Source organism: Asterias amurensis, chromosome 16 (assembly GCF_032118995.1).
Source record: "Asterias amurensis chromosome 16, ASM3211899v1".
NCBI lineage: Eukaryota > Metazoa > Echinodermata > Asteroidea > Forcipulatida > Asteriidae > Asterias > Asterias amurensis.
In genome coordinates, this window is record NC_092663.1 from 8,900,869 (window position 1) to 8,918,706 (window position 17,838).

The window sequence follows — 17,838 nt, forward strand, 5'->3', positions numbered from 1 at the left end:
CTGACTCATTGAAGGCAAACAAGACGACCCCTACTTACTCCACGCTAAGCGTCCAAACAAATTTGTCTTGCTTCTTGAGGAAAGTATATATTTGGATTGTGGTAACACCACGTGTGTGTCTAAAACTGTCTCAGCTTTATACTCTACTATCACGGGGTAGTTTCTTGAGGAAAGCAAACAAACAAACAACGGGATCAGAAAACACTCAAGAAATGCTACAAATTGATCAACTGATAGACTCCACGGGTGAGTCATTGTTGACAAGCGCAACATCGACTGGCTCGGAGGGACTGGAAAAGTCTATGAATCTGGATTACAACACTAGTATGAATCTGGATTGCAACACTAGTAACTTGTGTATAAATATTCTCCAGTGCTTTTTAAATTATTTATATAAAAAATGTAAATCTGTACCATAATTCAGTCTTTGGGCTGCGACAAGCAGATGTTTTTAATAACAAACCAGTAATAATAATAAATACTATTATCTCTTTTAGTCATTTATGTTTCAATATCTGTGAATAGGTTAACCAGAACCATGGAATTGCTCCATGAAAAAAACTAACATCGCAAATCAAAACTTTGACTGAACTAGCCAGCAAGCCAGCCGTCGATTTCACCAATCTCTTCTTAACTTAAGATAAATCTTAGGACTTACATGTAGGGCAGGTTCAGTTCCGTATCCAAATGCGTAGGACGCATTGAACTCATCCTAAGTTAGGACTGGTAACTCGTCTTAACTTGAGATAGGATTGACCCTAGCATTTCGTGAAATCGGCTGCAGACCACTTATAATGGACCACTAATAAATGACTGGCTGGCCAAAATTTTATAGTGCACCTGGCAAGAGTGCACCTGGCCAGCGAACCACAGAACACCACATGGTTCTCAGTCTGTAAATATATTAACTTCATGTTTTTATATTTGCAACCACAATGTAGTTTCATTTGAGATGCACGCAATAGTCTTGCGCCCATATTATTGTTCATTGATGCAGATCAAAGTCAACCCTGGACACAATGAGAGTTCCCATAGGATGAAACCAGACCCCAGTTCCCTGCTGGGCCATGGGACAAATTAAGGACAAATTTAGGGTTTACTCTGAATCCACAACAATAGAGGAAAATCAACAATAACCTAACCAGTCAACTGTGACCATGGAATTCAGAAAGTAGTACTTTACAGCAGGCCTACACTGTAGGAGTGGTTTCAATTTGGCAAAAATTGTAGTACAAATTTTGCACCATTGAAGTTTATGATAATAGTGTACGTTTCCGGTCCCGTTTCAACTTGCTACTTTCTCAGTGAACACTTCGATCATTTTATGCCAATAGACGGTGCAAGTATTGTACATGCAAACTTAAACCAAGCTGGTCCCTATATTGAGATTTTTCATTCCTCGGTCTTGGGGTGTGTGATCCAGTGTTCATTTTGAGCCCTTGACGACTGCATTCTTGCCAGTTTGCAGACTGATTTAATATTGCTTACCAATCAATTCTTAGAAATTGTGGGTGGGTGGGTCACAAAAGAAGTAACTGAAAATCATAAGAATTAGTTATTAGTTTAAATGAAAAAGAAGAACAAGATTGCAGCTGACCAAGATTGTCAATTTCTTTCTCAATTTTACTACAAAGTTGTTTGTTTTTGTCAGGAAAAGCCATTTGATCTAATATTTGGTTCATTTGAGGCATTGCTTTATTCTTCAGTGAATATAATATTAATATGAAGCCATTTAATTTTTAAAAATTTATAGTTGGGTGGGTCAAAATATTTTTTGTTTCTAAAGGCCCCTTAAGCACTAATTTCATATTATATTTTTTTGTCAAAATTGCCTTTAAATGTATTTTATATTATAAATGGTTCTAATTAGGCTTGGGCGATATCGATTTATTTTTTCACGATATATAGCCGACAATATATCGCGATATTCGATATAATCTCGATTAATTAAATTTGACATCATTAGTCTTCAAACTCCAAGTGAAAGTTATTGAAGACACAGACAGAGCATAAGAGAGGTGTACTAATGACCTATTCTTCTGGTTTTACTCCAAACCTATGGGGGTGCAAGATGTCTCAGCTAGTAAATACATCGTGATTCTGTGATATTTAATCGAAATATCGATATATCACGATATATCGCGATATATCGCGTTAGATCGTTATTTCGATTAAACCAAATCCATCCGATACCGAAATCGTTTCCAAATTAATATCGCGATATTCAATAATATCATGATATCGCCCAAGCTTAAATGGTTCTGGTTGCTCATTTTAAATTGACGAAAAATTCTTTAATAAATGTGCACTTTAAGAACTAAGCTTATCAAAACATCCTGAGAGTACAGCTTGAGGATGTCCGTCATCTAGAAACGATCTCAGTACCGGTCCGCCACTTAAAGCCAGATTTACGTTCCTATCGAAGCACTTGGGACGAGATTACTCTGTCAAATCACTGGGAAGAGAAATCCTATTATCGTAAATTCCTAACTTTAAGGCTTCTGGCATTTTCGTAGCGAAGGGAAAGAGGATTGGAAAATGTGGGACTGGCAGTGGCAGTTAGCCGAAAATATGATGGGGTTCACTGGGGATGAATTCCCTTACAACATGGCAAAATGCTACACAAAATGTATCAGAAATACTAAACTCATGAAGTGTGCACAGACCAGGTCCAAATATTTTGGGAAAAATTGCTTGATGAAATCGTTCCTTAAAACTAAAATATTAGCAAAGCATGTTCCAGAGCTCGAGAAAGTCCCCAAAACTGTGCAGGGCTTGTATAGCTTAAAACTTCTACTGGACCAGAGAAGATGTTACGAGACTGCAAGCAAAATGAGAAGGACACTATCAACACAATTTCACATTTGAGGTTTTTTTTTTTGAACAAGAACTAAAAGATTTATCTAATATTCTTAAATGGGTAATTAATAATAACTTCAATACTCAATAGAATTGAAAGATATTTGTATAATTTATCAGTTAAAATTTAAAAGGCAGCGAGGTGTTATTAATGACTGCCGAACTTGTAAGTTTACTGGCCCGACACTATATTCGCTGGCTTTGGGTCTGTGGTCCAGTGATAATTTTAAACCCTGAATACATCAGCGTATTGAGGATATTTTATGTGTATTTTTTTTAATGGAAAATGTAATCATTTTACTATATACTATAGACTGAGGAAAAGTTTGTTCAACGTGAAGTTTGTCCTCAAATCCTACTAAAAAAACAGTCATCATGTGACTCAAGGGATACCCTTTCTCTCCCAAACCATACCGACGCATCTCGGAATCCCATCCAACCAACACCCGCCAAATATATTCCCCTTGACTTGTTCTTATTTGGAGACCGAACCACAACCACACATTTGACATTTCTATGACAGTTGGATTCAGAAATGGAGCGACCGGTGCCAATTCAAGAATTGCTCTTCAAACAAGCCGTCATCGTCCGTCTTGGCCAGGCCGACTCATCACCCCCAGGGTTATCTTCCACTTAATGAATTGACAATTAGGACATGTAGGAGGTGCGTCAGATTTCTGAAACCCTAAGGGAGCGGGTGGTCCCTTGCATTAGGCCTACGACTAGGGCCTGTAATAGAGCTGCTTCAAGCACAACAAAATGATGCTTACCCAAATAAGGTTACCAGCCAAAAATACCATGTAATATTACAATCTGTAACTGGTATGCTGTTTATAGTTGCTTAGCAGAAACTGTTTAAAGGCAGGGTATACTTTTAGTAATTTTCAAAGACCAGTATCCTTAAAAAACAAAAATAGAAAAACTGTGAAAATTTTGGCTCAATTAGTCTTCAAAGTTTAAAGAAAAACGTTAAAAGAAAAAGAAGAAAAGCCAGCCTTTTTGCATAGAATTGTGTGCTTTCAGATAGCTAAATTTGTGAGGGAAAACTTACCGTTTTCTATAAAACTTATATCACTTCAAAGAGGGGCAATTCTAGGGAGTGTCGTGGCCGAGCGGTTAAGAGCACCGAATTCAAACTCTGGTGTTTCTGATCAGCAGAGTGTGGGTTCGAATCCCCAGCCGTGACACTTGTGTCCTTAAGCAAGACACTTAACCATTGCTTTGTCCTTTGGATGGGACGTAAAGCCGTTGGTCCCATGTGTTGTGTAAACGCATGTAAAAGAACCCAGTGCACTTTGTGAAAAGAGAAGGGGTTCGCCCCGGTGTTCCTGGCTGGATTGGCAGCATATTGCGCCACAGCACCTTGTAAACCATTACATGGTGCTTAAGGATCAGGTCTTATATCTCAAAATTCTCCCCACTCCTTGCAGTACCTGGCGCTTTGTATCCTTTGGCAAAGGGATGTTTCATACTACATGTATCAACAGCTCTAAAGTGCTCATAACATAAGTTTTTATGGTCATTCACTTGGGGAGTAATTATCAAAAGTACGTCCTGCATTTTAAGCAATAATTCCTACTCTAGAGCAGCTGTATGAGATGATGGCCCTGATGTGATTGCTCTGAAAGGATCTTTGATCTGTTTTCAGAAGGGGATAAAACATGTTGGGCTGGATCTTTATCACCCTCCCGTTCCCACTTACATCTGATTGCTCTTTGATCCAGGGCGGGGTCTGATCTGGCAATAAAGGGCGCAATCCCGCCCGATCCCGTATTACCCGGACTGGCTTGTGACCACAGAGGAGATCAAAAAGGGAACAGGGGTTTGTTGTCAGAAAGGCGAAGTGATGAATTGAACAGCTGGCATGGTGAAAACATGGCTTGTGGTTTGGGATTTATTTTTAGGGTATTACTATTAATTTGTGAGAGGGTCAATCTACTGAGTACACACATTACTTGCCTTGAAATATTGCACGACAAATCACGCTACATGTAGAAGAGCTACATGTACATACATAAATAAGTAGGCACACAGAAATTTTCTCCAATTGACTGTACATTTTAATATCAGATTGTGTATTCAAATAACGGACTTAATGTTCCTGCATGGAAAAAACACTCCAGATTTTTAGCAATTTCTCAAAAACACCATATGATGCATTTTTCATGTTAGTTTTATTGGCGCAAGGTAAATATTGTACATATTTCTTATATAGGATTTGAACAGCCGAAACAAAAGATTCTAGACTACTTTCTCTTAAAAGTATTACTTCTCTGTGAGGGTATGTCTTACCTAACACCACTTAGGCTGAACTGTGACGATGCACAGTAGCTTGAACAACAAAGTTGAATGAAGCTATTGCAAGCAGTAACAGCAGTTTAGTCCCCATTTTGAACAATGAGCTAATATAACCCTCCCCTAGGTGTAGGTTGAAAAACAGTTCTTCCAAATTACACAACACAATTTCAATGTACATGTACAATACACGTGTATGAAAGATACACCTGAGACGGAATTCAACAAATTTTGAAAAACAGGGTGTGACAACTACACCTCCCACTGTGAACCTAATTTCAAAACCAACTCAAGCGAGTTTCCAACTTAATTTCTTTCATGTGCGCTGAGCTTGCATGCAGGCCTGAGACTTGACGGATGCAGCGAAGACGATTGCCTCCTTTCCTCCTCATCATTTTCTTGGTGCCCTTCAAATGCTCAGCATGTAAAAATTTACATTTTCCTCATAGGGTGCCGCAGTGGACACTAATTGGTAATTACTCAAAATAATTATTAGCACAAAACCTTACTTGATTACGAGTAATGGGGAGAGGTTGATAGTATAAAACCTTGTATGAAGTACATGTACAGTAGTTTTTCGAGAAAGGAGTAATTTTCCACGAATTTGATTTTGAGACCTCAGATTTAAATTTCGAGGTCTCGAAATCAAGCATCTGAAAGCACACAACTTCGTGTGATAAGGGTGTTTTTTTCTTTCATTATTATCTTGCAACTTTGAGGATTAATTGAGTTCAAATTTTCACAGGTTTGTTATTTTATTCAATATTGAGATACACCAAGTGAGAAGACTGGTCCTGACAATTACCAAAAGTGTCCACAGTGTCTTTAACCAAGGAGAACATACCCTTGCCCTTTCAAAAATGAAGCCGGTCTACACGTCCCTAAGACAACCCAGCATCCCTCTTATATATCACCCTATTATCTTATCATTACTATTTACTAAGTCATTTGATCCACATCCAAGAATTTGACCTCCCCTTGAGATTTTGAGATGACATCATTATCGGCCATGGAGATCGACCAACAAGACGACACAGAAGCCGGGAGCAAGGATGAGCTGAGCTGCTTGACAACGTTAAAGAAGGAATCGTGATGACCCTACCACCCTGACCGTGACCACCATCATGACCTGCCTTTATTGCAAATGAACACCCTTCCACAAGGCGTTTTAAAAAGGGGCTTTTTACTTTTAGACACCGCTAGACTGATTCTACATTTATAAATGTAACAACTCCATCAGACCAGGCCCAATTTCATAGAGCTGCTTAAGCACAAAATGTAGCTACAGTAAGCACTTTATTCTCTATATAATTATGGACGTCTGTCTCCTGAAAAGGTCAAAACATTACCGATGCCAGCAGAGATAGGCCTATGTAATAAGTAATTAATTAGTTCTCTGTTGGCGGGGCAGACGTATTAATCCCCATACTTTTGTTAAAGTCGGTACAGAAAAAAATAATAACTTACAGGGTTTACAGAAGGTAGTGGTGAAACACTTCTCTTGAAATATTATTCCATGAAATGCTTTACTTTTTGAGAAAACAGTAAAACAATATCAATTCTCGTTAACGAGAATTACGGATTTATTTTAAACACATGTCATGACACGGCGAAACGCGCGGATACAAGGGTGGGTTTTCCCGTTATTTTCTCCCGACTCCGATGACCGATTAAGCCCAAATTTTCACAGGTTTGTTATTTGATATAGAAGTTGTGATACACGAAGTGTGGGCCTTGGACATTACTGTTTTCCGAAAGGGTCCAATGGCTTTAAGCCACTGGCCTGGTGACCAGTCTTTTTCTTCCACTCTGTGCTTTTTAACCTCTGATCATTTTGTATGTAAGGGGCGCAATATAAATTTTAAATATTATTATTAATATCATTATGGACTCAACGCAATTTCAAGCATGAATTAAATGCATTGCACACTGTACTGTACTTATTGGTCTGTGTCAATTCTTCACACTTATACCATACAGCCTCCATGTAGTCCAGTAGTCCACTATTAATCCTTACCACCAACTAGTTGCAATGCAAACCGTGCTACTGTAAATGCATCAAACATTAAAATGAAAACCTGCTAAATGCAGTAAAATGTATTTATAACAGTTGAAATGAAAAAATGCAACATGTAACCTATTGATGTACATTATGCAGTGTTTCAATGAAACCTTGCTATATGCAGCAAAATGCCATTAAATTTGTTTGCATTGTACGGGAAGTGAACTGGTTAACGTCTGCATTAACTTTTGCATACACCTGCTAAATGCCTAACAATGTTTTGAAGTTTGCTGGCTGGGGACTGGGATTGCACATTATGCCAAGGTTACATAGAGAACCCTCCTGCTAAACACAGCATAGTGTATCAGGGTATTGGGGATTTGAGTTGATTGCCAGGGTTACTACAAAATACAACTCATCCTTCCTGTTTGGTGCATTTTGCTGTGTTGGGCAGCTAAGGAAAGTTGCCTTTCCCCAGCACAGTAGGCCAATCAGGGCTCCCATTAAAAAGAGCAGCTGTAGTACAAAAAGTAGCTATAGAAGCATAACAAAAATATGCTTTTATGACAGTAATTAAGGTCAACAGCCAAAGTATTGTCAAGTGTACAATCTGTGATCCACACAGTGGGCCTATCCTGCTTTTTAAATAAATATTTGTATTAAAACATAATTCTCTGAGCAGCTGTATGATCAGTATGATATTGGGGCCAGGTGCGTGTGTACTACACCTAGTACTAGGAACATTCACAAATGATTTGTTGGCATTGTCAAAATTAATGCTCTGCTCGCAACGATCCAACTCTTACTCAATGCTCTAGCCAAGCATAAAACCTTAGTCTCGATTATCCATATATTTTTTTGTGCACGGTCAAACAGTAGCCTCATACAAGGTTTCAAATTCCTATTTCACAATTAAACTTTTATAATCACCAACAAATTTTTCACAGTTGAGTGGTGTTGACACCCCTGCAACTGTGACTATAGGCAGGGAGTCAAATGGTGCATTATGAAGAACTTCTGTGGAATTGTAAGGGTTATAGTAACAGCTGGATGATATCCCGCATATATACATGTTGGAGGGTGTTGTACGCTTGGCTTTGTTAACGCCTCTCCCATCTCCACAATCACATGACAGAAAGGATGGAATGCCGCCATGACTTGCGTACTACGTTCAAAGTCAGTACTGCATCATAAAGTATGTTTTAATAATAATAACTTACAAGGTTGATTGACATTACACAATAAAACATGAAATGTATGCGATATTGAAATCGTTTACAGGGTCAGACAGTTTTTCGCTGTACTACTGGTCAACATTTTTTTGCCCATCAAAAAAGCTTGAAAAAATAAGTGTATAATGGCTGTAAAATTACAAGACCGGTGTTAAAAAAAGAGAGTCAAAACAAGTAAGTAGCCCAGCGAACAAGGTGCTGTGCCGCATGGGGCTAATAAGTAATACTAAAAGAATAATGACTGTGGGTCTGTTGATTTTCATTCTTCTTTTAAAAGTTAAATTACATCTACCATGCTTTATACAAAAAGGCAATGAGGCTTCCCTCCAATAATGTCAATATTTGTGATAACTGCAACCCTTGATCCGGAGGACTGATGATGGGATGATATGATTCCCATTCCTTATCGGCCATTAATTTGATAAAGTTAGTTTTAGATCAACTCGTATTATTAAATGGAGGTAAAAAAAACAGCGAGTGCCAAAACATCTCTATCTAGTTATTAATACTATTATTAAATATTAGTTATCGGTACAAAAACAATACATTTACACACAAAAATAGTTGAACATTTTAAAATTAAAATAAATAAAAAAGTTTTATCAATTAAAACAAGTTTTTAAATAAATTGTCTTTATTTCAACCATTTTTGTCCATTCTACACCTCCATCACATATGATTCTACCAAAGAATTCCTTGTTTGTTGTAGACTGACTGAGTATGGTTGGCTCAACCATGTCAGTTCAACATTTTATATCGATAATGGAAAAGTTTCCGTATGGCGCCACCACTTTTTCATTCGATATGAAATAATTTAGTATCTAATTTACCTCAATGAGATATCCTTTTTTGTAAAAATGAGTGAAAAAGTGGTGGCGCCATACGGAAAGTTATCCTCGATAATTCCACCTACCTTTCAAACTTTCATTCCAATCCACCCTACGCCTTGCTGTTCTTCCGAGTCTGTTGATCCTGCTGGCAGCTCAACTACACCGGCCACTCTGTAACTTTCCACGGCCTACGAGTACGACTGCCGGCGGTGACGGTTGCACCAGACGAGACCACTGCAACGGTCCCCCGTCACTTTGACTTGAGTTTGAAAGAGAGTAGAAACAGAAACAGGTTCCTTTGTACCCAAACCCAACCAATATCAAACTCTCATGATGGTAGCTGTTTCCAAGAAGCTTCACAAAATTCACAGAAGAAGGGAGGAGTCCTGTCACGTTTCTTAAAACTAAACTGCTGAAATACAACAACTAGGCTAGTGTATGTCAGTCGTGTACGGTGTGTGTGTGTGCGCGCATTGCAGCATTGCACTTTTTTGCATGGGATCATCAACATCGATGATGCAAGAAAGAAACTCACGGTTTAGTTATGCAGCGCCCTCTTTAGTTTCGGTTATTAAACGAGGGCCTCCTTCAATTTTCAGCAACAAAAAAACTAGATTTTGAATGCGATCATGAAATAGACGATGTGACCTGTGACATCACATGTTTACAAAAGAGCCACCAAGCCTGGACTTCCTGCAGGCATGATTTGTACACAGCCTAATAGAATAAAACATTAAATCTCATATTAAAATGGAGATTGCACTGTCCCACTCTACATCTATGCTACTTATCAAAGCCTATACAGCATCTGGACAAACTCTTATCTTATTCTTATTCTTATTCTTTATTTGGCCAATAAACAAATACAAATACAAGCAGACAGTATGTCAAATAGATAATTATAAGTACATGTTCAAAAGTAAATACAAAGCAAGAAAAACAATAAGGGCACAGGAAATTATAAAACAACCCTAATGTGATGGCCAGGATCAACAAAAGTATAATTAAACACTGTAGCTCGAAAGCCTGTTAATCCAACTTTTGATATGAAGAAAGGGGCACATCTCATCAGCTTTTACTTTTATAACTCTTGGATTTATGTGGAAATTATGACACAAAATGTCAACTTTCCCATATGACCAGTGCAGTATCTTGCCTGCCAGACTACCAAGTAAACAAAGTTCAAATTGAACAGATGCTTTTCATGTAGTGTTGACCCTTACCACACAATCACACGAGACAACTTCAATAAGGCAAACCATGACTTATCCCAGAAACAGATCGTCGATTTCACCATCACAAAGATAACCCTAAGAGTCCTTTAAGCGACGGTGAGTAACTCGTGTGAACTCCTGCGTCATGGTTACAGCATTAATTAATGTTTGAGCTACCTCGATGGCTCAATCTTCTTCATCCATGCATATTTCTACCTCCATGGTTTGAGAGTGAAAACAATTAAACTAGTGATGTCCATATATATATGGGGCTGTTTACTTTCTTGAGATTATTAGGCAGATTATTATTATTTTTTTTTTTAATCTTCCTTGCTCTATGATTTGACATACTCATGAATCTCTACCTTTTTGATTTGAATTTGGACATCTCCACCTTGTATTCCATTATAAACAGACGTACATGTCCATGGGCAATTGCACATTATTATGTTCATGCTTGGTGGTTGCGCATGGCCCTTGCAAAAGAAGGTAAAACACGCCCATTTTGCTAAGTAGCCTTATCTTTCATGGGGAAAAAAATACATGAACGGGGGCGGGGCGGTGATTAAATGAATGAGGGTGGCTCTGAATGCTGGTCATCTCTCCACCTAGCAAGCTCACCACCAACAAAGCGGCTCGCCCCCGGTCGTTACAAAGTCGCCCCCTGACAATGTTGCCCCTAAACAATGTCGTCCCCTGGCAAAGTCGCCCCCTGACAATGTCGCCCACAGACAATGTCGGCCCCTAGCAAAGTCGCCCCAAGAAAATAAGTAAGGATTCTTACGGTAGTATAATGGCTTTTGCGAATTCAATTATTGTATTGGACAGAATATAAAGTAGAACCTACTGACAATGTCGCCCCCGGCCAATGTCGCCCACCAGCGAAGTGGCCTCCAAGAATATAATTAAGGATTCTTTATGTAATGGCTTAATTATTGTATTGGAATAATAATATAAAGTCAAGTCTGCTTGAGGAAAAATGTCATCAATAATAATAAACTCATGCACAAAGTTCAAATTTTTGGTCAATGATTTTATTAACGTCGCTCAATTTATCAAACATACTTAATCTGTTTTTTTTAAACAAATAATATTAATAGGCTATTAGCAATTACTGAATTACAGATGTAACATTTTCAAAAAATCGTAAAACTGTTTGTACAGTGGATACTTGATGGAAAGCTTAATAATGAGTTTTTAAGTGCAAAATTAAAATAAACAATTGTTTTTTGGACATTATCTCAGAAATTAATAATAATCACCGTTTAAAAAAGACATCTTTCTAGCATAATTAAGTGAACTAAAGTGAAACAAAAAGTTAGAAAATGAACTTTCCTTTGCAGTTTGTGTAAGAAAATTTCTACTACTTTATAGGGGAATTTTACTTGTGTCTTATCATACCTCTTTTTTAAATATAATGATAGGCCAAACATATTTTTATACTTCTTAATTTTTATGAAATATTTCTAATTATAAGTATAAGTATTGCTTAACTCGGCTTCGCCTCAGGTTCCATTTCCCCCCTCGTGTGTACAAAGCGCCATGGATCCCGTCACAGAGTGCAATAATTGTATAATGTACCGAATTCAATTAGAAGGTCAGGCAGCTCAGTACACAAAATCAAAATCTGTCTTTGTAAAAATTCATCACATCTCAATTTTCAACAATAAAAATATTTATTAAAAACTTTAAGAAACACACTGCTTATATATTTGGCTCTTTAGACTGTGAAGTGTTTGTGGACACGAATCTGGTTGGGAAACATGTTTTAAAATTATCATTCATACTATTTGCCTCAAAACTGCAAAGTTTTCCATTTACTTTGTGAACAAAAATGTCTGCTAATTTGAGGAGTCCAGAATTTGCTTCAACAAAATGGCAGACTGTGTTAGTTCAAGAGGGTAAAACAAGAAAACCAAACAATTTTCAGGTATATTTATGTGGGGGTATGATTATTTATTTTTTCAAAAATTGGAAAATCTTTCCAACCATGTAAGGCCTATTCTTTTCATAGCAAGAGCTTCCTAAAGCACAAAACACCAAACCCAAATGCAACATGTCCCTTTAAGCATGTGAGGTTATTCAACATTAAAAGGTCACGCTCAGTAGAAGTACTTATTATCAAACCTTGTTGAAAATTCATCACATCTCAAATTTCAACAATTTCGATCACAATTTTCATCAAAACCTTCTCCAAGAGAAACATTGCTTTTAGATTTGACGCTTTGGACTCTGAAAAAAAGCATTTGTTACAGTACATGGGCAATATTCACACTATGGGCACAAATGAAAGAAAGTTTGGATAGTTAGAAACAAAATAAGTATGTTGTCTTGTATTTTTGTCTGTGTGCATTCAGAAGCACATGAGGATTGTGGTTAACAATAACAGATGCCTGTCTTACAAAGTTATCCCTTTAATTAGTCCATTAGTGTGGAATTGCCAACATGTATGATATGAATCTGGGCCCAATTTAGTAAAGCATAAAAGCAAAACAACTTGCTCAGCACAGAAAAGTATTGCTTAACAGAAACAGGTTTCCAACCAAAATAACATAGCAAATAACTTTGTCAAGAAGTGTTTTCTGCCTAACAGCTTTATGAAATAGGGCCCTAGTTGGAAACATGTTTTGGAAGTAGTGTATAATTATCAACACTAAAAGGTGCCTCAAAACGGTGTGGTTTACTTTGTGTTTTGTGGAGTCAAAATTTCCATTTACTTTATGAACTAAAATAATTTAGTCCGCCATTTTTAGGAGTCCATAATTTGCTTAAACAAAATGAGAGACTGTGTTACTTCAAGAGAGTAATAGAAAGAAAACCAAACAATTTCCAGGTACATCTTTACCTGTGTGGATCATTACTTTTTTATTTTAAAACATATTTTCAACCACATCCAATTATACAGCAAGCACTTTCTAAAGCCCAAAACAGTAACACTCAACTCAAAAGCGACGTGTCCCCTTTAGGCATGTGGGATGATTCAACAATAAAAAGTCAAACTTGGTACTTTTTATCAAACCTTGTTGAAAATTCATCACATCTCAAAACTTCAACAATTTCAATCACATGGTCATCAAAACCTTCTTCAAGAGACACATTGCAATTAGATTTGTGTGCAAATGACTGGAAGTGGCTGTTGTGAAAATCTTGATGTAAAATGAAGAACCAATGCTTTTCAGCATTTAGCATCATCTTGTTTGCAGTGGCTCTTTGGTGAATGTCCTTGATGCATGCATTCAGTGTTGCGGTCTGGCATAAACATGTGTCCGTGCATGGTCGCCTCATGCTCACATTGTAATGGAGTCACCCTCCTCATCACCTGTTCTCTTTCAATCTCTCCCGATGTGGAGAAGATGTTATCAAAGTACTACAAGATAAACAAAAATCAAAGAAAAACAAATAACTAGTAGACATAATAATTGGTTACCTCACCTCTGTAGGTAATCGAGACATTCCACCCCTCAGATTTATTATGGAAACATAATGAACTTACTTCTGTTTTGTGTTAAAAATAGGTATGAGTTCACTCTTTATCGTAAAACCTTGGCCAAGGCTAAGAATGATAATCTAATATTAATAATCTACCATTCGGACAACCTCTCTTTGTGCCAAATACAGTGATGGCAACCTACTCGATCATTTGTAAATTAAGGACAAAAAAAAAAGGTCTGGAATCCGGAATTACACAATATCCCCCAGAAAAAGGGAAATTTAAAGCATGAATTCCAGTACCCTCCATATATTTTTAAGAGGGATTCAAAGCATAGCACAGTATAGGTGCCTGCCTAGCCTGTGCAGGCGGCACAATAGATATCCCGGTTCACAAAATATGGTCAACTGACCATATGAAAAATGGATACTCTGAGTTGTTCTGGGCGTTTGTTAATTGGCCACCATAAGCTATAGTTTTAATAAAATTTGACTTTGTGTGCATCATCAGACATGGTTAAAGTAACGAGAATGTATGGACAAAATTGCACAGCTTTTGCATGGGGCACTTTCGTAATATTTGCAGGATCTACATGCAGATTTGACATTGTTGTTCTGATGCAACGAACTTTGATCAAAGGTTTTACATAAACACCATCAAAATACCTTCTCCATAGCATCTGCACTCAGGCCTGGAATAAAATGCAGGCTACGGAGACTATCGGTCTCCATTGCCCCATGTCTTGGCCTTGGTGCCCTTCAAAAGTTTCCCATTGAAGTGCCCTTTGCAAAATGCAAATGGCCTTGCCCTTCCAACATGAAATTCCAGGCCTGCTCATGAGTCTGTCTACACTGCTGCCCCTTTCAATGTTTGATTTACCTTTTACATAAGGATTTGTTGTTACAATAATTCTGAGCAGTATTACCTGAGCATCCCTTGTCGCTAGGCAACATCTGAGCAAAACACAAATAACTGAAGAGGTTTTCCATCACCTCATTTTCTTATGTCTCTTTTAGACCTGTAAAGAAAACAATTTCGGGTTGAAAAACAAAATTGACTAAAGTTGGACTCGAACCAACCACCTCCAGATTAACGTGTAGACATTTCTACCAACTGTGTCATATGATCCCTGGCTACACGACAATTTAAAACGATGTATGTACAAAATAGGGACACCGACATAGGTCTACAATGTAGATAGCTCAGTTTGAATTCTGGACGCAAATCTCAAATACAGGAGTTCAGTAAAACCTTTTCGTTAGCGGTACTGGGCCCTGCTTACTGCAGAATTCTGTGCTTACGATCACGATTCCCTGCTTACGAGCAAGCGGCATGTTTCTGCACTAGCCTTGCAAGTGTAGAATGCCTAGTATTACAGGGAGTACACACGCCAGAAGCCCAAATTCACCGCTAACCCGTGAAATACGTTTGTTGTAAGCACAGAATTCCCTGCTTCAGTAACCTCGATTCTGTGCTTACGGTAAGCAGAGCCATAAAATTGGGCCCTGTCGTTAGCTAATTTATTTAAAGATAGAATAACAACAAACTTGACGGCAACTTACCATATGTGTATGGCAGGATGATGGCAAGTATTTCACTACAGTAAAGCTTCTATGGCACTTTATGTACTCGAGTCTCTTCAGCAGCCATTTCAGGGGAGGCCTTGCTGGTGGGCTGCCTCCCCATACATCTTCCTGCACATCTCAGAGTGTCATCTTCTCAAGGGATCCTACAAGTAACAAAAAAGAATATTGGGATTGAGCAAAGAAAAAAAGCCCAGTCTTTTTACCTTGAGGTTTATTATTTGATAAGTAAAATAAATAAAGAGTACAACACATGATAAAACAACTTATTGACCCAAACCACATGATGTCATAATAATAATTATTTGTAGTAATAACTAGTTCTTATATGGAGCTCATTTCAAAATAACCGTCTCAATGCGCTTTACATTATTGCATTGGCGAGATTCAATGTGCCACTAACCAGCTAACGTGCAAACGTTGGATGCATAAACATGTTATCTTTGATTTACATAAACACTTTCCAGTTAAAATAGTTCAATTGCCAATTGTCAAACTGCCAAGACAAAAGACACAAAATTAGATACAATTAAGCAGTGTTGCAGTCGAGTCACCTATGTCAAATTGGAGTCCGAGTCATGAGTCACAAGTCACTTGGGTGAGTCCAAGTCCAGAGTCACTTGTTTGAGTCTGAGTCCGAGTCACGAATCATTTGGGTCGAGTCAGAGTCACGAGTCACGAGTCACTTGTTAAAATAGTTCAACTTCAACCAGTTAACCTATACTGGAGCACTTGATTGCAAACCAAATGTCGAAACAAGAAGAATACTTAATTACAAATCAAAACACATAAAATTTAAATAAAGTTCTGTACTGAAATTTAAATTTCATTTCAGGTTTTACAAATACACAACATGTAGGACCACTCCTTGTTCCACAATATCTTCTATTGATTTCAAACTATTACTTTTCTATAAAAAAAACTTTTAAAAGACAATTACATACGGGTATGTAATTGTTACTGATTTACTCATTTCAGAAAGATAGGTATCCAACAAACTGTTATGGTTTAGAGAAAGTAGACCTCTTGAAATAAAAATCAAAAACTGACATATAATGGCGTCATGCACAATGCTTTTACAGAACAATATCCCAGCGAGCCGTACGCGTCCATCTTACCCATAGACCCATAAAATACCCCTGGGTGTACACAAGTGCCATGACCAGATTCGAACCCACATTCCGATGATTAACCACCAGAACTTGAATTCAACACTCTTGACCATGACACCCTTCCTTTAATTTTAAATGAAATAAACAATAATTGATGAAAGTGTAGATTGTTTAAGTGAATCTCAAATCAATCTATATTTTGTATTATAACACCCCTTACAAGTATTCTGCCTGCTCATTGGTTTAGAGCGCGTCACATGACATGTCTTAGTTTTGCTAGACGACGGCCGTGTGATAGTGCGTCGGTTTGCCATGCGCTAGTCCGAAGACTAGCACACGGCGCCGTGCGCTAGTCCGACAGACAAGCACACGGCGTGCAGTACCCAGACGTCCGTTGCGTGTACGAGGATGATAAATTAATAGTCTGTAACCATTTCGGACAGCCATGGACAGCCCTGAGCTGCAGCATAGTGCTTGTGGCTTTTCAACCCCTACCCTCACAGGTACCAATTTTACCCCAAAGTGACCATGACCAGATTCGAACCCACATTGCGATATTTAAATGAAATAAACTATATTGATGAAAGTGTAGATTATTTTAGTGAATCTACACTCAACTGTCAATTCGTTACAGACTAAAGTGAATAGTTCAACTTGATAAATAGCCGTCCAACAAAACACAGATGAAAACATGTTATCTTTCGATATTCCAAAACATTTCCCATTTAAAATAGTTTAATTGTAAACTGAGCAAAATGGCATTGTTCTCAATATTGTTTGACAAAGTAAACAAAATTAGATACAAATAAGGAAACATTTACACTGTACACTGTAATCTTGGAATAATTTCCATAACCTGCCACCACTTTTTCACTTATTTTTACCACAAGGAATATCTTATTTAAGTAAATTCAATCTAAAATATTTTATAACAATTGAAAAAGTGGTGGTTGGCTATGGACATTATCCTCTATATTTTAAACCTCCCTTATTAAACAAAATTACAGATTGACAAATTTTAACGGAGTATTAACTGTAGCAATAAGCAGAAGCACAAACAAAAATCTTAAAGGCACTGGACATAATTGGTAAATAATCCAAATAATTGGTACCATAAAAACTGACCTTTCTCCATGTTGAAAGTAAAAAATAAAATAAAAACATTCAGAGAAATTGCTCCATTCTTTTCTTGCACTTTTGAGGACCAATTGAGCCCAAATTTTCACTGTTTGTAATGTTATATATGCATATTTTGGGATACACCAAGTGAGAATACTAGTC

At 37.5% G+C, this 17,838-nt stretch overlaps 1 protein-coding gene across 1 annotated transcript in view; it reads right to left on the reverse strand.

The window, feature by feature from the left end:
- LOC139949290 (transmembrane protein 198-like) overlaps nucleotides 1-9,743 on the reverse strand; it is a 61,883-nt gene extending 52,140 nt beyond the window's left edge. The window contains exon 1 of the mRNA XM_071947697.1: nucleotides 9,302-9,743. The gene's annotated coding sequence lies outside the window, so the exon portion shown is untranslated. The remainder of the gene's footprint in view (nucleotides 1-9,301) is intronic.
- Nucleotides 9,744-17,838: the final 8,095 nt, after the last annotated feature.